Source organism: Odocoileus virginianus, chromosome 18, assembly GCF_023699985.2.
Source record: "Odocoileus virginianus isolate 20LAN1187 ecotype Illinois chromosome 18, Ovbor_1.2, whole genome shotgun sequence".
Taxonomy (NCBI): domain Eukaryota; kingdom Metazoa; phylum Chordata; class Mammalia; order Artiodactyla; family Cervidae; genus Odocoileus; species Odocoileus virginianus.
Window position 1 is genome coordinate 54,491,078 of NC_069691.1, and position 25,603 is coordinate 54,516,680.

The window sequence follows — 25,603 nt, forward strand, 5'->3', positions numbered from 1 at the left end:
AGTCACCACTTATTGTTCCTCAGGCCCAAACGATTCCATTCTTAGCCCCTTCCTTCCACCAGCTCCAGACATGAATTGAAGAAAAATAAAGTTGATTCCGTCTTTGAGATATATCTAGTTCTACCCATACACGAGCACTTGCTTTATTACACTACTAGTACCCGTGACTTCCCTGATAGCTCAGATGGTAAAGAATCTGCGTGCCAATGTAGGAGACCCCAGTTTGATTCCTGTCTTGGGAAGATCCACTAGAGAAGGGATATGCTACACACTCCAGTATTCTGGCCTAGAGAATTCCATGGTGTGTACAGTCCAGGTGGCTGAAAAGAGTCAGACACGACTAAATGACTTTCATTCATTCACTCACTGACTCAGTACCAGTGAGCAGGCAAGTCAATTTCAAGTAAATGCTGCTTAATTAACTGCCCATCTAGATGGAATAAAATCAATCCAACAAAAGTCAGTTCCAAGTGAATAGTGAACCTAAGTGGAAAGGAAAGAAAAACTGGTAGATGACATAGGGGAATATCTTCATGATCTCAGGTAGCCAAAAGTCCAAGGGCAGGAATTTGTGTCTGCTGTGTTCATGCCATATCTCCAGTGTAGATGTCCAGTGTTTCCAGAGGGAACATAAGGAAACTTCAATGCCATCTGGAGGAAACTACATACATGCAAGCACTTGGGTCGTTGTGAAGACCAGATTGAATGTCATATAAATGTCACTTCTCATTAGTCTAACATCTAATGCAATCCTAATTAACAGCCATTCAGACTGATTTTCAGGATAAACTGATTCTAAGTTTCACATGAAAAATGAGCAAGAACACCTAGGAAAGCCCTGAGGGAAAAAAGCCAGGTCCAGTGATGAGGTGTGATAAGGCCTACCAGGAGATAAGACAGATTTTAAAGCCAGGATCATTATCATTTTTTTGAAGAATCCAGGCCACTACTGTTACAAGTTTCATTATTGGCTCAGATACCACTACATAAAACACTATTCCAAAGACTCTTGACTTGTTACGTGTCTCCCAATTCAGAGACTTCTGCTCTTATTTTATTTCTGGTTTCTCACTCAGATCATTTATTAAGAGTGAAAGTTGGGTAACCCCATTCACACTTATGCAACACAAAAAGCTGCATACGTACTCAGTGTGTTACCCTCTGTAGGCAGGTGAGAGGTGCCCAAGTGGCAGGAGAAAATAAAACTGCGATTGGTGGACTTTTCTTACTCCTTTTTTCTTTTATAATTCTGTGTTGTCATTACAATACCTGGTTCTGCCTGAACTTAACTTGATCTCAAATCTTGCGCTTACCAATGTGTTTTTCTCATGGAAATGTCTTCCTTAAACTATGTTAATGTATCTAAAGACTATGTATTTGCTTGGAAATTTGCCTTTCTTTAAGATTCTTGTCAACTGTTTTATGGCCAGGCATGACTCACCTTGTGCCATGCTATCTCAAAATGCATGTGTGGGTAAGGTGCCTGGTGCAACTCTCTCAGCTTTGAGGTGTTTCTTTTCTCTAATTAGCAGCTTGCTAATATGTATATAACTCCTTGCTAGAACCCAGCAAGGGGTCACTCTTTCTGTCCCCTTCTGACGTCTATGTCAGAAGCTTTCTCTCTTTTATACTTTAATAAAACATTATTACATATAAAGCTCTGAGCGATCAAGCCTCATCACTGGCCCCAGATGGAATTCCTCTTCTCCAGAGGCCAAGAATGCTGGCATCGGTCACAGCTCATTACAGCAACATTGCAATACAGAAGAGATCCTCCAAGATCTAAGAGTCTTTTAATAGTACAGAACCATAGATTACAAAATGAAAATATATGTGACCCCTCCCCCCCAATGTGCAGCTCCACAGGTGCGGCTATATGGGTCAGGAAGATCCCCTGGAGGAGGGCATGGCAACCCACTCCACTGTTCTTGCCTGGTGAATGCCATAGACGGAGGGGCCTGGTGGGCCACAGCACATGGGGTCACACAGAGTGGACACGAGTGAAGTGACTGTGCACTCACGCACCTTAATTTGTCAGGAAAGAGCTGGAGTAACAGGCAGATTTGGCCTTGGAGCACAGAATGAAGCAGGGCAAAGACTAACAGAGTTTTGCCAGGATAATGCACTGGTCATAGCAAACACCCTCTTCCAACAACACAAGAGAAGACTCTACACATGGACATCACCAGATGGTCAAGACCGCAATCAGATAGATTATACTTTTTGCAGCCAAAGATGGAGAAGCTCTATACAGTTAGCAAAACAAGACCGGTAGCTGACTGTGGCTCAGATCATGAACTCTTTTTGCCAAATTCAGACTTCAATTGAAGAAAGTTGGGAAAAGCACTAGACCATTCAGGTATGACCTAAATCAAATCCCTTATGATTATGTAGTGGAAGTGAGAAATAGATTGAAGGGATTAGATTGGATAGCCAGAGTGCCTGAAGAACTATGGACGGAGATTCATGACATTGCACAGGAGACAAGGATCAAGACCATCGCCAAGAAAAAGAAATGCAAAAAAGCAAAATGGCTGTCTGAGGAGGCCTTACAAACAGCTGTGAAAAGAAGAGAAGTGAAAAGCAAAGGAGAAAAGGAAAGATATTCCCATTTGAATGCAGAGTTCCAAAGAATAGCCAGGAGAGATAAGAAAGCCTTCCTGAGGAATCAGTGCAAAGAAATAGAGGAAAGCAATAGAATGGAAAAGACTAGAGAGCTCTCCAAGAAAATTAGAGATACCAAGGGAACTTTTCCTGCAAAGATAGGCACAACAAAGGACAGAAATGGTATGGACCTAACAGAAGCAGAAGATATTAAGAAGAGGTGGCAAGAAAACACAGAAGAACTGTACAAAAAAGATCTTCATGGCCCAGATAATTACGATGGGGTGATCACTCACCTAGAGCCAGACATCCTGGAATGTGAGGTCAGGAGCGCCTTAGAAAGCATCACTACGAACAAAGCTAGTGGATGTGATGGAATTCCAGTTGAGCTATTTTGAATCCTGAAAGATGACACTGTGAAAGTGCTGCACTCAATATGCCAGCAAATTTGGAAAACTCAGCAGTGGCCACAGGACTGGAAAAGGTCAGTTTTCATTCCAATCCAAAAGAAAGGCAATGCCAAAGAATGCTCAAACTACTGCACAATTGCACTCATCTCACATGCTAGCTCAAAATTCTCCAAGGCAGGTTTCAATAGTACATGAACTGTGAACTTCCAGATGTTCAAGCTGGTTTTAGGAAAGGCAGAGGAACCAGAGATCAAATTGCCAACATACGTTGGATCATTGAAAAAGCAAGAGAGTGCCAGAAAAGCATCTATTTCTGCTTAATTGACTACACCAGAGCCTTTGACTGTGTGTGTCACAAAAAACTGTGGAAAATTCATCAAGAGATGAGAATACCAGACCACCTGACCTGCCTCCTGAGAGACCTGTGTGCAGGTCAAGAAGCAACAGTTAGAACTGGACATGGAACAACATACTGGTTCAAAATTGAGAAAGGAGTAAGTCAAGGCTCTATATTATCATCCTCCTTATTTAACTTATATCCAGAGTACATCATGAGAAATGCTGGACTGGATGAAGCATGAACTAGAATCAAGATTATCAGGAGAAATATCAATAACCTCAGATATGCAGATGACACCACCCTTATGGCAGAAAGCAACAAAGACCTTGATGAAGAGCCTCTTGATGAAGGTGAAAGAGAGTGAAAAAGCTGTAAGAATTGACCCTAAAGCACTGTTTTCAGAATTCTTTTCTATGGGAAGTTGAAAATGTGAAAAAGCAATTAGAAGAAATGCAAAATGACAAGGTACTTAAATCTCTAAATCGTTTATAAATTTGTTAAGAGCTGAATTGAGCTGGGTTCATTGTTACAGTCAAGTTACATTTTCTTAATGGCTAATCCACTGCTGTAACACGTATAGCATTTCTGGTTTTGAACATTGAATGTGTTTGCATTATAGGTGGATTTAGAGTGTGGCCATTGTGTGTGGTTCAGAATTTTGAGTAGTCCTTTCTAGGTTCACCCGAAAGCTGAGACAAAGCGTGAGCCTTTCATGTGGACAGTGCTGTCCATCAGAAAAATACCAGACACATACACAATCTAAAATTTCCTAAAAACCAAAGGGCTACTGGACATCCTTTTTTCACCGCGAGTCTTGAAATCTTCTCTGTGACCTCCACATCGAGCTTTGCACCGGCCTGTCTCGTGTGCTCATGGCTGCACGAGGCGGGTGACTGCCGTGGCCGACAGCACAGAGCTGCCAGGCTGAGTCGAGTGACTCGGAAACTTGGCCCGTTTGACTTGTTTTACCCTGTGAGGAAGTGAAGTGGGGTGTAGAAGAATGAATGTGAGGAATGCCCAGGGATGCAGGTGAGCTCCATGGAGACAGTTTAAAGCAATGAGAGGAGCGAGGGCAATAGAGTGAGTCCTGTCCCCGCGCACCTGAACCCCCGCCCCAAGTCCAGCTTCTCTCTACAGACTTCATTGTTGTTAATGGCTTGCATGTTTCCTCCAGAAGCTTTTCTACACCTGAGATGGAACTTCTTATTCATTATGGTTTATAAGGTTTAATATTGTTCTGAGTGTTCATATTTGCTATGGGACACTTAGAGAATATTTTCTCAGACTTAAAATGTTCAGAGTTGATAACTACAAATGTTATGCACATTTTGGTGCAAGTCATTTTACATCAGGAAAGCAAGCAGTGCAGGCTGTGTCATTTGCTGTTTTGTAAGACCAGCTGATTCGAAACCTGGAAACCCTGAGAGCCGAACTGGACCAGATGAGGCTGTGAGGGGCTCCCCTCCACCACGGGTAGGCTGCTCCCCCGGGCAGCTCCCCTCAGCACTGTTGAATGTGACAAGGGCCTGTCTGGACATACTGTGTGGACAGTATGACTGGGTGTCGCTCATGGTCGCACCTCAAGGAGCCTGTAGCTTTGTGGCCAGCGAGAGGTAAGAGACAAGCATCGTTCCTTAGGGTCGAACTTGGTACCAGGGAGAGTGGGGGTCACAGTATTGACAAAACTCAAAACCACAGGTAGAGGTTTGGAAGTGGGGGGCTGACCAGTTGATATTTGGGTGTATTCATTTGAGGGGCCTGACAGACTGTGACACTGATGTTTCTGAAGAGTCGCAGAAAGTTATTGACCTGTAGTCTTCTTTACGTGAATGGCGACTGAGGCATGACTTGCCATTGGCTGCAGTGGGAGGAATCACCTGGCTTGTGAGTGAGGTGAGCGGGTTACTCACCATCCTTATTTTTTCTTACTTGTTGTTGTGGGGGCAGTAATTCTTATTAAATATTTAAATGTTTCTTTGGCTTGTTCGTGGAAAATGGTCACACGTGAGAGATAAACTTTAGCAAAAGTTATTAAAGTGCTTAATTGTTGACACTCATACATCTGTAGGAAATTTACTGCTGCTTGAATCCTGACTTAGGAAACCATTTGGAGCCCATATGCATATTTCTGCATTTGTGTGCTTAGGGGATCCTCGCGGTCCAGGGCCCTCACCCAGCCTTCTTCTAGAGAAAAGGGATATCATTAGAGACAAAGGCAGATCCAGAAACTGGCCCTGTGTCCGAAACCACAGCAGGTGGAGCTCAAGGAGAGCACGTGCCCTGCAGAGCAGATAGGGGACATGGCCAGACTTGCTGGCAGAGCTCCTCCAGGGTGCGGGGCTGGTGCTGTCAGAGATGGAGACCCCCTGCTCCTGGGGTGGACGAGGTGAGTGTGAGGAGGTCTGTGTAGACAGTGCAGGAAGAGGAAGTGGACACAGCCTCCTGCTCTTGGGGGGTTTGGGTAAGGAGGAGGGCGCTGGTGCTGGGACCTGAAGGCCTGGCACGGTTGGGGGGTTCAGATGGAGAAGCCTGGGGCCTGGTCAGCAGTCCCCTGTGTGTGTCAGCGAGAGTGAGAGATGAGAAGAGGAAGCAGCCGCGGGGCAGGAGGGGCCGCTGTGCTCTGAAGACAGTGGGCGCAGCGGCTGGTGCGAGGGAGGGGTGTGTCCAGGAGGCAGCTCTTGAGGGGTCACCACAGTGACTTAGCAGCACAGGCTGGGCCTCGGAGCGGGGCTTGCAGGCACTGTGGGCTGGGTGGGGGGAGCTATGCTGGCTCAGGAGGGAGGGAATGGGGATTGAAATCCTGGCTCACAGGCAGGGCAGGCTCGGTGTATTTGGCAGGACCTCCCAGTGGAATTGGTCACCTTGTCTCTGACACTTCTCCCAGAGGAAAGAGCCTCTGGTGAGGAAGGGGAGAGAGATGGAGGCTGCACTCCATGAGGGGACTGGGAGGGATGGTCAGGGGGGCGAGAAACCCGGAGGCCTTTGTGGGCCTCAGAGGACCCGCGAGGGTCCACAGTCCACGGTGGGACTGTGTTGTAACTCCCACCCAATTCCCAAGTGTGCTCTGGCCCCAGGCCCTTGGGTAGAAGTCCAGCAGAGAAAGGAGTGGTTCCCTCAGGAGGCAGGGGAGACAGGAGGGAAGACAGGTGTGGCTCAGGGAGATTCCAGACTCCCATCTCCTGTGTAGCACTGTTTTCCTTGCAAAAGCGTCGAGCAGAGCAGCGTGTGAACCCGAGCAGGCTGAGCTGGTGGTTGACCCTGGCCGCTCTGCAGACGTGTGGGTGTCCTGTCCTCGGAGGAGGGCTCTGTCTCCTGGGTTTAGGGACTCCTGCACGTGCAGGCACCGCCCTTTTCCCAGAGGCAGGACTGATCCGATCGGGCTCCTGCCTCGCAGGCGGCTCACAGTCAAGGCGGGGCCACCCCGCCTCTCAGCAGGCCGGGCTTCGTGAGCTGCTGGCACCACCAGGCCCAGGCCTCAGTACTCAGGGCCTGAGCATCTGTGCTGAGCTCCAGAGTTCAGCCCAGAGTCTGGTGACAGGCTCATCTCTGCTTCTGATGGGAGACACCAGTGTGGCTCAGCTCCGAACTGTGGGTCTGAGGGCTTTCTGCTGCTGGTTGTCTGAGGCGCCGCTAGAAGCATTGAGAACGATGCAGACAGTGTTCCAGGCAGACGGGGGACTGTGACCCACGGCCTTCATGCGGCAGAGCGGGGTAGAGCAGCCGCGGGTCGGAAGGGGGGTGGGGGTGCCGAGGAGAAAGCAGGGCAGGTGCAGGTCAGAATGAGAGATTATTCAGTTATGTTAGATTGTAAATAAAATGCCATCTTTCCAAACTCCACAGAGTTTCATACTTTGAAAATTCTGCAGAGAACAAATCACTTCATTCTGAAACCAGAATTTTCCTTTTTTTTTTTTTTCATTTATTTTTATTAGATGGAGGCTAATTACTTTACAATATTGTAGTGGGTTTTGTCATACATCGACATGAATCAGCCATGGATTTACATGTATTCCCCATCTCGATCCCCCCCTTCCACCTCCCTCCCTACCGGATCCCTCTGGGTCTTCCCAGTGCACCAGGACCGAGCACTTGTCTCATGCATCCAACCTGGGCTGGTGATCTGTTTCACTATAGATAATATACATGTTTCGATGCTGTTATCTCGAAACATCCCACCCTTGCCTTCTCCCACAGAGTCCAAAAGTCTGTTCTGTACACCTGTGTCTCTTTTTCTGTTTTGCATATAGGGTTACCATTACCATCTTTCTAAATCCCATATATATGTGTTAGTATGCTGTAATGTTCTTTATCTTTCTGGCTTACTTCACTCTGTATAATGGGCTCCAGTTTCATCCATCTCATTAGAACTGATTCAAATGAATTCTTTTTAATGGCTGAGTAATATTCCATGGTGCATATGTACCACAGCTTCCTTATCCATTCATCTGCTAATGGGCATCTAGGTTGCTTCCATGTCCTGGCTATTATAAACAGTGCTGCGATGAACATTGGGGTGCACGTGTCTCTTTCAGATCTGGTGAAACCAGAATTTTCATGGAGAGTCTCCTTTGAATGTGTCCAACATGAGATCAGGGTAGATCAGAATCAGTTCCCAACATCTGCTTGATTATCTCTAAGGAAGACAAGAATACTCGGACTGTGCTCTAGGGAGTTTTATTGTTAAAAACAATAAATAATTCTCTACTATGGCAAAAGGCAATTATTCTGCAGTGTCTGAGTTTATCCTCTTGGGACTCACAGATAATCCAGAACTTCAGGCCACTCTCTTTGGTGTATTCCTAGTAATCTGTTTAGCTAGTGTCCTGGATAATCTTGGTTTGATTGTGCTAATACAGGTCAGCCGGCAATTTCACGCACCCATGTATTTTTTTCTCAGCCATCTGGCTTTTATTGATTTTTCTTTACTTCGTCTGTCACCCCAAACACCTTGGTGAATTTTCTGCGTGAAGTTAAAAGTATAACATTTTATGCATGTGCCATTCAGGTGTGCTGCTTCATCACATTTGTAGTTTGTGAACAGTATTTGCTCTCAGTCATGGCCTATGACTGGTATGTTGCCATTTGCAACCCTTTACTCTTTGCCATTCTCATGCCTAAAAGACTCTGCAATCAGATCATTGCTAGCACTTATATTTATGGATTCATTGTTGGTCTTGCACAGACAGTCGCAACATTCCTCTTGTCTTTCTGTGGCTCCAATAGGGTCAACCACTTCCACTGTGATGACGTTCCATTGGTCATGCTGGCTTGCTCTGACACTCAAGTCAAAGAGCTGATGCTGTTAACCATTGCTGGGTTCAACACCCTTTGCTCTCTACTGATTGTGATCATTTCTTATGTCTTCATCCTCTTTGCCATTCTGAGGATCCGTTCTGCTGAAGGAAGGCAAAAAGCCTTTTCTACCTGTGTTTCCCATCTCACCTCCATTTTTATGCAACAATCATTTTTATGTACCTCCTGCCCAATTCAAGCCTTTCTCTGAACACAGACAAATTTGCTTCAGTATTCTATGTGGTAGTGATTCCCAAGTTAAACCCATTGATCTATAGCTCAAGGAATCAGGAAGTAAAGAATGCACTGAAGAGAATTACAGAAAAGTTCCATTTGACTGTCAAATAACTGAAAAAACCAAGGACAGGAAGGAATCAGAGGACTGGGAATTATGGCTTATCTAGAGTCAAAATGCTGAGAAATAGTAGTGTCAAATTCCTCACTTCCAGTGTTCATATTTACTCAATATGTCTTACCCACTGTTTCATTATTGGTGATTTACACATGAAAGGCATTTTTTTTTAAAATTTGGAGGTGTTCAATTTTAAAAGGAGAAAGAGACAGACAAACAAGGAAAGACAGAGAGAAACAGAGACAGAGATATCTTAGCCTGTTTGAACATACATTTTTAAAATTAAAGAAATGGAACATCAGGCATAATGACTTTATCTGAATTCTGTGTCATATGGATCATACTAAGATAGATCAACATTTGGTATCTTATATTTCAAGTTTGCTGCATAGATAATCTGGAAAATAAGGCAAAGTTTAGTAGCAAGACTTTTCTTTTTTTGTTTGTTTTAACACTCTGAATAATCTTCCTAACACTCCTCTTCTTGCATTCAGCTCAAAGAATAGCACCAGCAGAACAACCTTGACATTGAACCCTTGGTGACAACCAATACTGACACTGTATCAGTTTAGTTCACTGGAGCTCTTTCCTGCCATTATAATTCCTTGCTTGATCTATATCAGTTGTGAGTAGAAACAAGGACTCTTCCTTCACACAGTTTGGGTAACAATTTTAGTTTTTCCAAGTAATAGTTGTTATCGGGTAAATTATTATATTTCATGTCTCTTTTCCTTGGTTTCTTCATCTACAATAGTAATAGTTCCTTTGTCCTGGACTGATTGTGAAGATTAAATAAGATTATGACTATAAAAGGCTTACATATTTCATAGTACAAACCAAGCACTTCATGAGTGTTGACTATTACACCTAATTAGTAACATTATTTTCAGCATTGTTATAGCATGCATAGCCTTTTTAGAAAGAGTTGGCAATGTGATATGCTTTATTTTAAAATCAACAAAATGAAAATATAAAAGCTAACAAGTTATTGTATTGTCATCATTAAAGCAATTTCATTCCTTTTCATTTTTGTTTCAAATTGATATAAATGATTTTTTTATACTGTACATATTTAAAGTACTCAATTTGATAAGTTTTGAAACATCACCACAGAGAAAATGCTGAATGAGTTTGTCCCTTTCCCCGAGGATCCTCCTCCACTGACCCTGGGTAACCACCAATCTGGTTCCTGTTATTGTGGATTGCTTTGTGATTCTTACATGCATGCTGCATGCTAAGTTGCTTCAGTCATGTCTGACTGCTTATTTCCTACAGTTTTATATAAATGGAATCAGCATGATTCCAACATGAACTCTTTAAGACAGAGAAATTTTATATCTCAGAAGTGCAAACAGCTTCATGTTGAACATTTGGCATAATCATTCTCTAAAAGTGCATTGCCCACACCACTGAGATGCCGTGCAGTGCCCACACCACTGAGCTATTCTGAGGCCATTCTACTCCTACGCATGCATGCATGCTGTCACTTCAGTCATGTCTGATGCTCTGTGACCCCATGGGCCGTAGCCCACCAGGCTCCCCTGTCCATGGGATTCTCCAGGCAAGAATACTGGAGTGGGGTGCAATGCCCTCCTCCAGGGGATTTTCCTGATCCTCGGATGGAAGAGGGGCCCTGGCTTCTCCTGCATTGGCAGGCAGGTTGTTTACCACCAGCACAAACTGGGAAGCCCATCCTACCTCCCACTGCCCCTAAATTTCATCACAATTGCTTTTATTAATTTTGTTGGGGTATAGTTGCTTTGCAATATTGCATTAGTTTCCTGCTATGCAGCAAAGTGAATTAGTTATACACATATACCCACTCTTTTTCTGATTCACTTCCCATTTGGGGACCACAGAGCACTGAGGAGAGGGCCCTGTGCCCTGCAGCAGGTTCTCCTCGGGCATCTGTTTTACACACAACAGCGTGGATAGGTCAGTCCCAACCTCCCGATGCACTCATCTGTCTTTCCTCCCTTGGCAACTGTAAGTTTCTTTTCTATATCTGTAATTCTATTTCTGTTTTGCAAACAAGTTCATCTGTACTATTTTTGTAGATTCCACATAAGGGATATGATATATTTGTCTTTCTCTTTCTGACTTACTTCACTCACTTTGACAGTCTCTAGGTCCATCCCTGTTCCTGTTAAGAGCATTGTTTCATTCTTTTTTATGGCTAAGCAATATTCCATTGTACATATGTACCACATCTTTATCCCTTGCTCTGTTGATGGACATTTAAGTTGCTTCCATGTCCAGGCTTTTGCAAATTGTGCTGCAATGCACATTGGGGTGCATGTATTCTTAGAAATTATGGTTTTCTTCAGATATATGTCCAGGTGGGCTTCTCCAGGCACTCAGCTGGTAAAGTTGCCCAGGAGACCTGGTTTCAATCCCTGGGTGAAGAAGATCTGGAAGGAGTCTCCACGGACAGAGGAGTCTGGTGGGTGACAGTCCACAGGTTTGCAAAGAATCAGACGTGAATGAGCAACGAAGCACACACGGCAGCTGCAGTTTTATGTACTTTAAGGAACTTCCACACTGTTTTCCATAGAGGTTACACCAGCTCACATCCCCACCGACAGGATAGGAGAGCTCTTTCTTCTCCATACCCTCTCTAGCATGCATTGCCTGTAGATATTTTGAAGATGGATAGACATTTCCCCAAAGAAGACATACCGATAGTAAAAAAAAAAAATACATGAAAATATGCTCAGTATCACTAATTGTTAGTGAAATGCAAATCAAAACTATGGTTGGGTAGCAATGGCAACCCACTCAAGTATGCTTGCCTGGAGAACTCCATGGGCAGAGGAGTCTGGCAAGCGACAGTCCGTGGGGTCTCAAAGAGTTGGATACGACTGAGTGACTATCACTCACTCACTCACTTACCTAATTGGCCATTTTATTTTTGAATGGCAATTTTATATTTATTTTTTCTTGTGTTTGTGATTATATTTGAAACTGAATTTTTTTGGTTCTTCCATTCCTGCTATTAAAATAAGCATATATTTTCTTGAAACAAAATTTAAGCTATTTTTGTTGCATTTAGTAAGGATTGCATTAATAAAATATTAATTATTTTGTTCCAAACTTTTCAAAGTAAAACTGGAGATAAAATCAGTTAAATCTTATTCTGTGTGTCTGGTGCTGAATGAAACTCTTTAAATGGATGGTCTCAGCTAAATTTTAAAACACTCTACTGAGACGGGTATTTAAAAAATAAAAAAATGCAAAGCAGTTTATGTATTTCTTTTTTTTTCATTTATTTTTATTAGTTGGAGGCTAATTACTCCACAATATTGTAGTGGTTTATGTCATACACTATGTAGTTCTTTAAAAAGCATGTAGCTAATAACTAGAGAAAAAAATGAGTTTAATTTTGTTAAAACAGATTTTTAGTGACTATTTTAAACATTTCTAACTGGCATCAGAGAAGACTTTCAAGAGTCCCTTGGACTGTAGTGCAATCAAACCAGTCAATTCAAAAGGACATATCAGTCCTGAATATTCTTTGGAAGGACTGATGCTGAAGCTGAAGCTCCAATACTTTGTCCACCTGATGCAAAGAGATGACTCACTGGAAAAGACCCTGATGCCGGGAAACTTTGAGGGCAGGAGGAGAGAGGATGAGATGGTTGGATGGCATCACTGACTTGATGGCCATGAGTTTGAGTAAGCTCCAGGAGTTGGTGATGGACAGGGAAGCCTGGCATGCTGCAGTCCATGGGGTCACAAAGAGTTAGACATGACTGAGTGACTGAACTGAACTGGTTTTGAACATTGATCCAAATTCATTTAAAAACTAAATTTAAATTATTTGTTTAATTAGAAAAATAATTTGAAAGATAGATGACCCTGAATCTGGCACAATGAATGAATCTTTCATGGGGCTCATATACTCTGGAAAAGAAAATGAAGGGAAAAGTCACCACATTGGGGAAAAGCTATTCAGGAAAAGATATTCAGGAGAAATGAATACTAATGGTCCTCAGCCTGGGTTATTAATTATACAATAAAATATCAACATCTATGCTTATTAATTATCTAAAAACCAAATTAAGTAACAAGAAGAAGATCTGAGGGGAAAAAAATCTGTGTATAAATATATAATCACTAATGGTTTTTCTTCATAGATAACACTGTAATGTTACTATGAAGCAGTCAAATGATATTAAAATATGGACTTCTATGAACTAATATGTAAATAAATATAATTGAGGGAATATGAGGTACTTATACATAAGCAACAAAAAATTAAACTCATCAGAATATTTACATTCTAAGCGTATTCTTGAAAATCTAGTACTTCTACAATTTATTTTGTTAAATTAATAAATCATACTTTCAAGAAAATTTAATTATTTTAAGGACTATTTTAGATACATTATGTAAGTGGAATAATGAGCAATTTATCCCACTCTAACTGGCTTATTTTACTTATATTTATATTTTATTTATTTTATATTATATTTATATTTTATATTTATATTTATATATTACTTATATAATATATAAATATAAATATATTTATAGTTAAATATAAAATATTTATATTTTATATTTATAATTTATATTTATATACATGTAAATCCATGGCTAATTCATGTCAATGTATGACAAAAACCACTACAATATTGTAAAGTACTTAGCCTCCAACTAATACAAATAAATGAAAAAAATATTTTATATTCATATTAATATATTTATTTATTTATTATAATATATTTATTTAATTATAATATATTTATAATATATTAATATATTTATATTTATATAATTAATAATATAACATATGATATATAATAATATAATTAACAATTATAATATATTTATAATTTATATATTAATATAAATTTATCTATAATATATAATATATAAAAATATATAAATATATATAATATAAATATATATAATATATAATATAATATATAAAAATATATTTGTATTTATATTTAAATATAAAATATTTATAATTTATATTTATAATTTATATTTATATTATATTCATATTATATTTACTTATAGTATCCTCATCCTCATCTATGTTGTCACATATGGCAGAATTTCTTTCTTTTTAAGGCTAATATTCCTATGTATGTATATGCCACCTTTTCTTTTTTTAATTTTTTATTAAAGGATAGTTGACATTTCTGCAAAGAGATTCATATCTCTGTGTATACATATATATACATTATATATATACATGTATATATATATATAATGCCTGGAGGGCTACAGTCCATGGGGTCACAATGAGGTGGACATGACTGAGTGACTGAGCATGCATTATATACATATATATATACAATATATACATATATATTCTTCATGTTCATTTCTATTATGGTTTATCACAGAATATTGAACATAGTTCCCTGTGCTATATGGTGGGACCTTATTGTTTATCCATCCTATATGTCCTTGCAATTAAAACATATACAATAGAATACTACTACTGAGCCATAAAGAAAAACTGAAATAATGCCATTTGCAGCAACATGAATTGACCTAGAGATGAACTGAGTCACTGAACCACAAGAAGTATGGCTGGAACATATCTGACAATGAGACATGTTAAAGCTGGCAGGTTTTATGGAGGAAATTATTGCATCAAATCTTGTAATTTTGTATAGGTTTGAAAATTTCCATAGTAAAAAACCTGATTACATGATAATTAGTTTTTTTAGTAAAAAGATAAAAATCATTGAAAGTCTGTAAATAGTTGTTTCAGCTTGTGGTTTGAAATACTAATATGTCTTTATTAAAACTATTATCATACAGGTCAGCAAATCTTTACATGAGAAAAAAAGATATACATATATACCTTCAAACTGTCCTTTACAGTTGCTACCTCTGAATGTGACAGAAAAAATGGAATTCAAAATGTAAAAAATATATATTATAGATGATGTGTGTGTACTTCAAAAACAAGAGAATTTAGAGATGTACTTTCATAGTTTATTGCTCTCTGGTTTATGTTGGTATGATAAGGGATTCTATAGTGGGATTCTTATTTGAGGAAAGAAAAATAATTTCTTTGGTTGAGATATTTAAAACAATTTAATGATATACATATGTATATATGCATGTATGTATTTGTCTATCTATCTATCTATTATACTACTACTACAAATGACAAAAGTATCCAAGAATTTTGTTAGACATTCTGAAAGGGACACAATAATAGTACATTCTTGAGAATTTTAGATTGCATTAATTTTGAAATATATAGCCCTTCTGCAGTTAGACCTTGATTCTTGATACTAGCTAATGATTTAGTCAGCTGTGACTTGAGACAAATTATTTAAATTATCTGAGTTTCTCTCATCTAAAATATGGGAGTATTTTTCCTGCACTATTGTGTTTTGTAAGGAATAACAATATAAAGTATGCAGATCTTTTTAGTACCTTGCTTGGCACAGAATTAGGACCCAATAAATCTTAGTCACAGTTATCGTTACTATCATTCTACTTGCAATTATTATAGCAGCATCAATTTGCAGTTTGCAAATTCATTTACTGTCCATGAAAGGTTTACTCATCAAAAGTGCGTGGTGTTATAAGTAATATTTTTCTTTCTTAATTGGGACTCAGAGTTTATGACTTTCCCAACTGTGTGTGTGGGGAGGTAACTGATGAGCTTAAGTCAAACCTACATCCTGCTCCAAAACCTGTAATCTTCCCACTGCAGCCTGCAGTTTGATCTCTCAAAGGAAGATGCTTCAAGGCTGAGGACAGATCATCCCTGAGGAATCAGATGATTACTTCAACACAGTCAAACTGCACCCCATATTCATTAATCCTGAGTCGAAACTTTGTTTGTTGAAATTGGTTTCTGTTAATATATCCCCAAGAAAAAGCTGAGAAACATCATTTTAATAAGTCTCCTTGAAACTGATTAAAAGGTAAATCTACCTTTAGCAATTACAGTAGGGAATTCTGTTTGCAGGGAAGAGTTTTGTAATAAGACCCAGAGAGACAGTTTCATCACTGACACTTAAGCACACTCTGACTTCAGTTTCTCTTTACTTAATGATCAGCAGTTATTCAATTAAAATAGACAAGTAAAGAATGGTAGCTACAAAAAATTATATTTTTCTTAGTTTTCCCAGATATTCTGAATTTTTGCAACCTGACTAGAAATGGAAATATTAACCTAATTTCTTTCATAGTATATATTATGGGCAAGCAATAGGCACTTGGGAACTTTTAAATTTTCTGGAGAGATACTTCATATTCACTAACACCAAATAATTTGGTAATAGAATCACTGGTTAATTTTTTTCAATTTCAAGCTGCTATTATTTTTTTTTTCATAATTCAGATTTTTAACATATGAGGGAAGGTATTGCTAGAATGCATTAAAGGATACCAATGGGTTTAATACTTCCCTGAATTAAAAAATAAATCCTAAAGAGTCAGCTAGGTAAAAGCTAACTCAGATGGAGATACGATTGAAATAGCTAATGTAAAATATATGTACTACCAATGTGAGATGCCATATACCATTGTGTGCATAGTTTGGATTTGGTGATAGTGTGTGAGCTGCAATAATTAGACAAAGTTTTGGTTTCTTCATAACTCTAGAATAGAAATTATGAACCAGAATATGACTTAAATGCTCATATTTATGGTTTGACCATTTTCTAGAAATTAGACAGGGCACAAAAATTTCATCACGATGGAAACAAGATATGAAGGCATCAAATGAAGTCCAGTCAGCGCCAGTGCCCAGCATCCAGTTGTGTCCTTCTCTTCATTACTGCATGAATTGTAACCTGCCAAACTCCTGTGTCCATGGACTTTTCCAAGCAAGAATACTGGAGTAGGTTACCATTTCCTAATCCAGGGAATCTTCCCAGGTCAGGGATTGAGGCTGCTCCTCCTGCCCCCAATCCCTCCCAGCATCAGCATCTTTTTCAATGAGTCACATCTTCGCATGAGGTGGCCAAAGTACTGGAGTTTCAGCTTCAGCATCAGTTCATCCAATGAACACCCAGATCTGATTTCCTTTAGGATGGACTGGTTGGATCTCCTTGCAGTCCAAGGGACTCTCAAAAGTCTTCTCCAACACCATAGTTCAAAAGCATCCAGTTTTTGGCACTCAGCTTTCTTTATAGTCCAACTCTCACATACATACATGATTACTGGAAAAGCCATAGCCTTGACCAGATGGAACTTTGTTGGCAAAGTAATGTCTCTGCTTTTTAATATGCTGTCTAGATTGGTCATAACTTTCCTTCCAAGGAGTAAGTGTCTTTGAATTTCATGGCTGCAGTCACCATCTGCAGTGATTTTGGAGCCCCCCAAAATAAAGTCTGACACTGTTTCCACTGTCTCCCCATCTATTTCCCATGAAGTGATGGGACCAGATGCCATGATCTTAGTTTTCTGAAGGTTGAGCTTTAAGTCAACTTTTTTACTCTCCTGTTTCACTTTTATCAAGAGGTTTTTTAGTTCACCTTCACTTTCTGCCATAAGGGTGGTGTCACCTGCATATCTGAGGTTATTGATATTTCTCCTGGCAATCTTGATTCCAGCTTGTGCTTAGGAACCAGTCTGTTGTTCCATGTCCAGTTCTAACTGTTGCTTCCTGACCTGCATAGAGGTTTCTCAAGAGGCAGGTCAGGTGGTCTGGTAATCCCATCTCTTTCAGAATTTTCCACAATTTATTGTGATCCACATAGTAAAAGGCTTTGGCATAGTCAATAAAGCAGAAATAGATGTTTTTCTGGAGCTCTTTTGCTTTTTTGATGATCCACTAGATGTTGGCAATTTGATCTCCGGTTCCTTTGCCTTTTCTAAAACCAGCCTGAACATCTGGAAGTTCACAGTTCACTTATTGCTGAAACCTGGCTTGGAGAATTTTGAGCATTACTTTACTGGCGTGTGAGATGAGTGCAATGGTGCAGTAGTTTGAGCATTCTTTGGGATTGCCTTTCTTTGGAATTGGAATGAAAACTGACCTTTTCCAGTCCTGTGGCCACTGCTGAGTTTTCCCAATTTGCTGGCATATTGAGTGTAGCACTTTCACAGCATCATCTTTCAGGATTTGAAGTAGCTCAACTGGAATTCCATCACATCCACTAGCTTTGTTCGTAGTGATACTTTCTAAGGCCCACTTGACTTCACAATCCAGGATGTCTGGCTCTAGGTGAGTGATCACACCATTGTGATTATCTGGGTCGTGAAGATCTTTTTTGTACAGTTCTTCTGTGTATTCTTGCCACCTCTTCTTGATATCTTCTTCTTCTGTTAGGTCCATACCATTTCTGTCCTTTATCAAACCCATCTTTGCCTGAAATTTCCCCTTGATATCTCTAATTTTCTTGAAGAGATCTCTAGTCTTCCCCATTCTGTTCTTTTCCTCTATTTCTTTGCATTGATTGCTGAGGAAGGCTTTCTTATCTCTCCTGGCTATTCTTTGGAACTCTGCATTCAAATGGGGATATCTTTCCTTACCTCCTTTGCTTTTCACTTCTCTTCTTTTCACAGCCATTTGTAAGGTCTCCTCAGACAACCATTTTGCCTTTTTGCATTTCTTTTCCATGGGGATGGTCTTGATCCCTGTCTCCTATACAATGTCACGAACCTCTGTCCATAGTTCATCAGGCTCTCTGTCTATCAGATCTGGTCCCTTAAATCTATTTCTCACTTCCACTGTATAGTCATAAGGGATTTGATTTAGGTCATACCTGAATGGTCTAGTGGTTTTCCCTACTTCCTTCAGTTTAATTCTGAATTTGGCAATAAGGAGTTCATGATCTGAGCCATAGTCAGCTCCTGGTATTGTTTTTGCTGACTGTATAGTGCTTCTCTATCTTTGGCTGCAAAGAATATAATCAGTTTGATTTTGGTGTTGGCCATCTGGTAATGTCCATGTGTAGAGTCTTCACTTGTTTTGTTGGAAGAAGGTGTTTGCTATGACCAGTGTGTTCTCTTTGCAAAACTCTATTAGCCTTTGCCCTGCTTCATTCTGTACTCCAAGGCCAAATTTGCCTGCTACTCCAGGTGTTTCTTGACTTCCTACTTTTCCATTCCAGTCCCCTATAATGAAAAGGACATATTTTTTTGTGTGTTAGTTCTAAAAGTTCATGTAAGTCTTCATAGAACCCTTTAACTCCCACTTCTTCAGTGTTACTGGTTGGGGCATAGGCTTGGATTACCATGAATGGTTTGCCTTGGAAATGAACAGAGATCATTCTGTCGTTTTTGAGATTGCATCCAAGTACTGCATTTTGGACTCTTTTGTTGACCATGATGGCTACTCCATTTCTTCTAAGGGATTCCTGCCCACACTAGTAGATATAATGGTCATCTGAGATAAATTCACCCATTCCAGTCCATTTTAGTTCGCTGATTCCTAGAATGTTGACATTTACTCTTGCCCTCTCCTGTTTGACCACTTCCAGTTTGCCTTTATTCATGGATCTAACATTCTAGGTTCCTATGCAATATTGCTCTTTATAGCATCAGACCTTGTTTCTATCACCAGTCACATCCACAACAGGGTATTATTTTTGCTTTGACTCCATCCCTTCATTCTTTCTGGAGTTATTTCTCCACTGATTTCCAGTAGCATATTGGGCACCTACCGACCTGAGGAGTTCCTCTTTCAGTATCCTATCATTTTTCCTTCTCATACTGTTCATGGGGTTCTCAAGGCAAGAATACTGAAGTGGTTTGCCATTCCCTTCTCCAGTGGACCACATTCTGTCAGACCTCTCCACCATGACCCATCTGTCTTGGGTGGCCCTACACTGCATGGCTCAGAGTTTCATTGAGTTAGACAAGGTTGTGTTCCATGTGATCAGATTGGTTAGTTTTTTCACTTAGCATAATGCCCTCAAGGTCCATCCATGTTGTCAAAAATGGTAAAATATCCTTTTTCATGGCTATTAATTCCATTTTTTGTGTGTGCATGTACATACACATAAAACATTTTCTCTACCTATTCATCCACTCTTGGATAGTCAGATTCCTTCCATGTCTTCACTATTGCAAATAATACTCTACTTCTATTCCTTACAGGCCTAAAATGTTGTCTTTTGGGCCCTTCTGGAGCCATTAAGGCCAAGTCTTTTAGGGATTTCCCTGGCAGTCCAGTGGTTCAGACTCTGCACTTCCACTGTGTGGGGCCTCGGTTTGATCCATGGTTGGGGAAATAAATCCTGCATGCCACACAGCACAGCTGTGTAGAGTCAACTAACATTTATGTATAGTCAATTATATTTGACGAAGGAGCTAAGAACACTCAGTGGGAAAAAGACCAATTCTCCAATGACTAATACTGAGAAAATTGTATAGCCACCTGTTAAAGAATGAAATTGGACACCTAACTTACAGCATGAACAAAATTTAGCTCAAATTGATTAAGGGTAAATATAAGCCTTTAAACCATAAAACACCTAGAAGAAAATGTAGGGTAAAGTTGCTCAGCATTATGCATCTTGGCAAAAATCTCTCTCTCTCTCTTTTTTTTTTTTGATCTGAAAGTAAGAGTCTGTTTTGCATTTAAATAAACTTTGTATCTCCATATACTCTCCAAGTCTGTATGTTCTTTTCATCTTTCTGTCTTCTCTAACCAGAGTGTTAATGAATCTGACACAGATGCAACAAAAACATGGATAATGAATGATATGTTATAGGTTTATTTGTTTTACAACACAAGTTTACAATGATCATACAATTTCAGGAAGTTGAGGATTGGAACCCAATTCAGAAACCAGGTTTATGACATAGCTCTTTAACCCATTGATCTCTTCTTTGGAAAAACTTGAAATTCCTTGGATAAGATTCATCCTTCTTTAGTAACAACTCTAGGATAATAATTTTTATTAAGTGACTAAAACATCTCATAGACTATTTTCAGTTAAGGATGGAATGTAGGTATATGCAACGTCTTCAAAGTAGGATGAAAATAACACAATTTAAAGATAAAAAGATGATACATACCAATTTCCCAGCCAAAGCAATAAATTATACCTAAGTTTAGCAACAAATGACCACCTTTTTGCTTTCTGATGTCATACCTTCTATTTGAGATATATTCCATACAATTTCTAAAAGACTACTTATTTGCCTCTATAAATTTATGTTTCAATGTCTACATATTTTCAATAAAGTTCATTGTGCTTTCATTTACTACAGATTGTATCTTTTTAAATCTATTCAACTATTTTATATTTCACTTTTTTCCATACATGTGACCCTTTTAGTTTTGTCCTCTTGACATAATATCACTTATCTTTCTCTTTTAAAACATAATTATAAGCTAATACACTATGTTTTAACTTAATTGAGTTGTGTGAAGTTAAACAGGCTTATTGTTTCATTTAACCTCACCACTACCCTTTACCTAATAGTTGTTTACAAAATGTAAGACTTTCTATTTTTAAATTAACCAATGAAAATTATTTTTGTGCATGTTAGTTTATATTTAACAAATGCAAATAAAACATTATTTTTATATATTAATACCAACTGTCTCTGCACATTTCTTCTTCCTAAATGCAGGACCCCAATAAGTTCATCTTTTTGGGAGGTTGTGTATTTGAATCTTTGTGATTCCTAAATACTGATTATTTCATCCTTACCAGTGTGTTTGCTTAATTTTCCAACTTTATGACATTCACAGGTTTTGTAAGTTAGTCTCTGATTTCCCAAATTGCTGATGAATATTTCCTGAACAAAGCATGAAGGCATGGGTTTCAAAATTCATTAACTTTAGTAAATAAAATACTCAGAAACCCTTGAATAAGGCAAAACATGGTCGATAAGTGGTAGGTGGTGATGTTAAATGTTTAAGTGAAATAAAAGACTAGGGACATTAGAAAAACAGAACAAAATGCAAATAGCAAAAGGCGCAAAAGAATGCTACATTCATCAGGGAGGGTTTAATAAATGTCAGGTTCTAAAGAAGAGAAGGATAAAATCAAACTCATAATTAGAGGTCTCAATGCTTTTACATTCTAAATTTCTTTTGAGTCAAAGAAAATTAAAAAAAAAATATTTTGAATATGTTTTACATAAATTATTTGAAAAATGAGCAAGAAAATATGCTTTAAAAATAATGTTCACAAGCAATTAAATGCTAAATAAATAATCTTGAGTTACATAAGCAGTACATATTCAGTTAATTAAAATTAACAAATATAATTAAATGGTAACAGTTCCCAAAGTTGAAAATATTTGAAGACTTTGCAAATGAAAGTAACTAAATATGAGACTAGACATAGAGACTAGAGAACAAGGTTCAAAATATGATATGCATAAAACCTAAAACTCAGAATTTGGTGTTTAGTCACTCAGTCATGTCCGACTCTGCAATCCCATGGACTGAAGCCCACCAGACTCCTCTGTTCATGGGCTTTCCTAGGCAAGAATACTGGAGTGGTTTGCCATTTCCTTCTTCAGGGGATCTCCCTGACCCAAGGATCAAATCTGTTTCTTGCATTAGCAGGCAGGTTCTTTACTGCTCCCAGGGAAGCCCTAAATCACAGAATAAATGGATTTAATCTCGGAAACATTGTTTCTATTTCTAAATTATACTAGAAATTAAAGTATTTGATGCAAGAAATATAATATTTATTAATGATATATCTTGACCATGTGTATGATTTCACTGAATACTCAGGACAGAGAAAGCAGAAAAATATAGCCAATGAGCAGCCTGCTGGTGCAGAAAAATGTGGGTGAGCCACTGACTCAGTGAAGGAGTGAAACATCTCTGAGAACAGCCAGATCAGTCTGCTGCATGGCCTCCAGGACGAGATAACCATTTGGACCTGTGGGGTGAGAGCATGGTCCAGGGATGAAGTAACAACATTGATGACTTCATGAATATCCGTTTGGTGAAGGTCAACTATGTGGACCATAGGGCGATGGATGTTAGAACTGACTGACCTTTCATGCCAGGCCATAAAGTTAGCTTGACAGCATCTCAGGTCCTGTCTCCCTAGCAAGTCCTGGATCCCACTCAGTTTTCTCCAGAGTTCTACTAAGCCAGCTTCCTAGATAACTCCATATAATGCTTAACTTTAACATTAAGACACATCTTAACTCATTTTTATTGCTAACTTGATAACAAATTCCCATACCCAGGAAATCCATGAACTAGTTATAAAGAATATGTGTCACATTCATTCACTGAGCATTGACCTACCTGCTTTGGAGCCTTGGCCTGATTAAAAATTGCCATAGTTGAATGTTTGTGCTTGTGGTTTGTGTATATGTCTCATTCTGGGAGAGAGGAAGTGAGAAAAGCATTGGAAAACCTATGGAGAATGGAAGGAATCCAAGGAGTGCTACTTTAATTGTTGCATTCCAGTCAGTCAGCAATTTTCTTGATAGCATATGTTTGTATAAGCTCATACTTATTATTTAATGAACATATATGTGCATGAGGGGAAGAAGGGAAATAAAAGGTCTACTTCTACAATTAAAAGTTTAGTATGAAATATGACTTAAGCATCTCCTGGGGAAATAATTCAAAAACTTAAAATGGAAATAAATTTTAAGTATTTTTGACATATGTAATATATCAATATCTCTTATTAATATTAATCATGAATTCTGACAAAGAAGACCAAAGGAAAAACTAAATGGACCTTAAAAATACTGTATATGCTTAGATCATATGATATTGTAACTTTTGTCTCTAAATGATCAGGTACTCAGTCATGGCCCACTTTGCTACCCCATGGCAGACTGTGGATCACCAAACTCCTCTGCCCATGGGATTTTCCAGGTAAGAATGCTGGAGTGGGTTGCCATTTCCTTCTCCAGGGGATCCTCTTGACCCAGGGGTCGAACCGTTGTCCCCTCCATCTCTTTCATTGGTAGGCAGATTCTTTACCACTGTGCCACCTGGGAAGCCCAATAATTAATCTTTTTGTTCTCTAACCAAAGTTGCATTAAAACACATCGTACTTTTGAGAACCCAGTGGAAATATAGAACAATTAGATGAAAGTTTTAGAGTTTCATATAAATTTGATAATTTAGTTTATCCTGTTGAATATGAGGGTTAGTTGCTAAGTCATGTCCAATTCTTTGCAACCCCATGGACAGAGAAGCCCTCTAGCCTCCTCTGTTCATGGGATTTCCCAAGCAAGAATCCTGGAGTGGGTTGCAATTTACATCTCCAATTGTATTCATATATTTGGATATAAATACAACATGGTTACTTAGAAAATATTCTAATGTAAAATGATAAGCTGATCCAGCATTTTAAAGTTCAATATGTACTCTACTAAGAAAATGAAGCCTACAGTCAGAGTAAGCTTCAACCAGTATTATAAAATTCATTAAATACTCCATTTAGTTCAGAAAATTAACCAAACAATGCCAGAAACGAAGGGACCCTTTTCCTAGTAATTGCATTCCATAAAGCCTCCTTCATTTCACTCTTCCGGAGGGTGTAGATCAGAGGATTCAGCATGGGGATGACCACTGTGTAGAACACGGAAGCCACTTTGTCCTGAGTCAGGCAGTAGCTGGAGGAAGGTCTGAGATAAGCATAGGTGGAGGTGGAATAGAACAGGATGGTGGCTGTCAGGTGAGACTCAAACGTGGAGAACGCTTTGTGCCTCCCCTCCCCTGCATGTATATGGAAGATGGAGAAGAGACTGTAGCAGTAGGAGGTGAGGATCACCAGCAGACTTCCAACTATATTCACACCAGCAAAAGTGGACAAGATGCTTTCATACAGGTGTGTATCAGAACATGAGAGCTTAAAAGTTGGAGGGGTGTCACAGAAGAAGTGATGGATGACATTGGAACTGCACAATGACAAGCTGCTCACATAACCTGTGTGAACCACAGAGTTCACCAGTCCTGCTGTAAAAGCCCCTGCTGCTGCTTTCAGGTGGACCGTCCTGGACACGATCAAGGCGTAAAGGAGAGGGTTGCATATGGCCACATAGCGGTCACGGGCCATTCACCCAAAAAGGATGCATTCATTTGTGGCCAAGGCTATAAAGAAGTACATCTGCAGAAAGCAGCCAGCAAAGAAGATGGTTTTCTTCTCTGGTAAAAAAAAGTCTACTAGCATCTTTGGAGTGATGGTGGATGAATAACAAACATCCACAAAGGACAGGTTGCCAGGAAGAAGTACATGGGTGTGTGAAGTCTGGAATCAGTCCTGATTAAAAAGATCATTCCAATATTTCCCACAACTGTAAGTGTGTAAATCACCCAAAAAGAGAGAAAAAAAAGGATAGCCTGTAGCTCCAATGTGTCTGCTAATCCCAACAGGAGGAACTCCATCAGCAAAGTACATTTATTTCTGGCCATTTATTAAAGATGCTGTATGCTTAAACTTGTATTCTTTGTAAATATGTCATTGTCCAAATTTCACAAGAAGTAGTAGAAATGTTAATGAAGTTACTAACACATGGAAAAAATGAAATCCTGGGATAATATAGTAGAGCAAGCAGGGTGACTATCAGTTCAGTTCAGTCACTCAGTCATGTCTGACTCTTTGAGACTGCATGGACTATAGCATGCCAGGCCTCCCTGTCCATCACCAACTCCCAGAGTGACTGTAGTAAAGGGGAAATTAGTGCACAAATGAACAAGCATTGGAATTCAATAAGCAATTG

The 25,603-nt window shown here is 39.3% G+C and overlaps 2 pseudogenes; one reads left to right on the plus strand and one right to left on the minus strand.

The window, feature by feature from the left end:
• The first annotated feature begins 8,060 nt into the window (after positions 1 to 8,060).
• Positions 8,061 to 8,994, plus strand: LOC110131443 (olfactory receptor 5AL1-like; annotated as a pseudogene).
• A 15,339-nt stretch (positions 8,995 to 24,333) lies between these two features.
• On the minus strand, positions 24,334 to 25,295 carry LOC110131448 (olfactory receptor 5F1-like; annotated as a pseudogene).
• Positions 25,296 to 25,603: the final 308 nt, after the last annotated feature.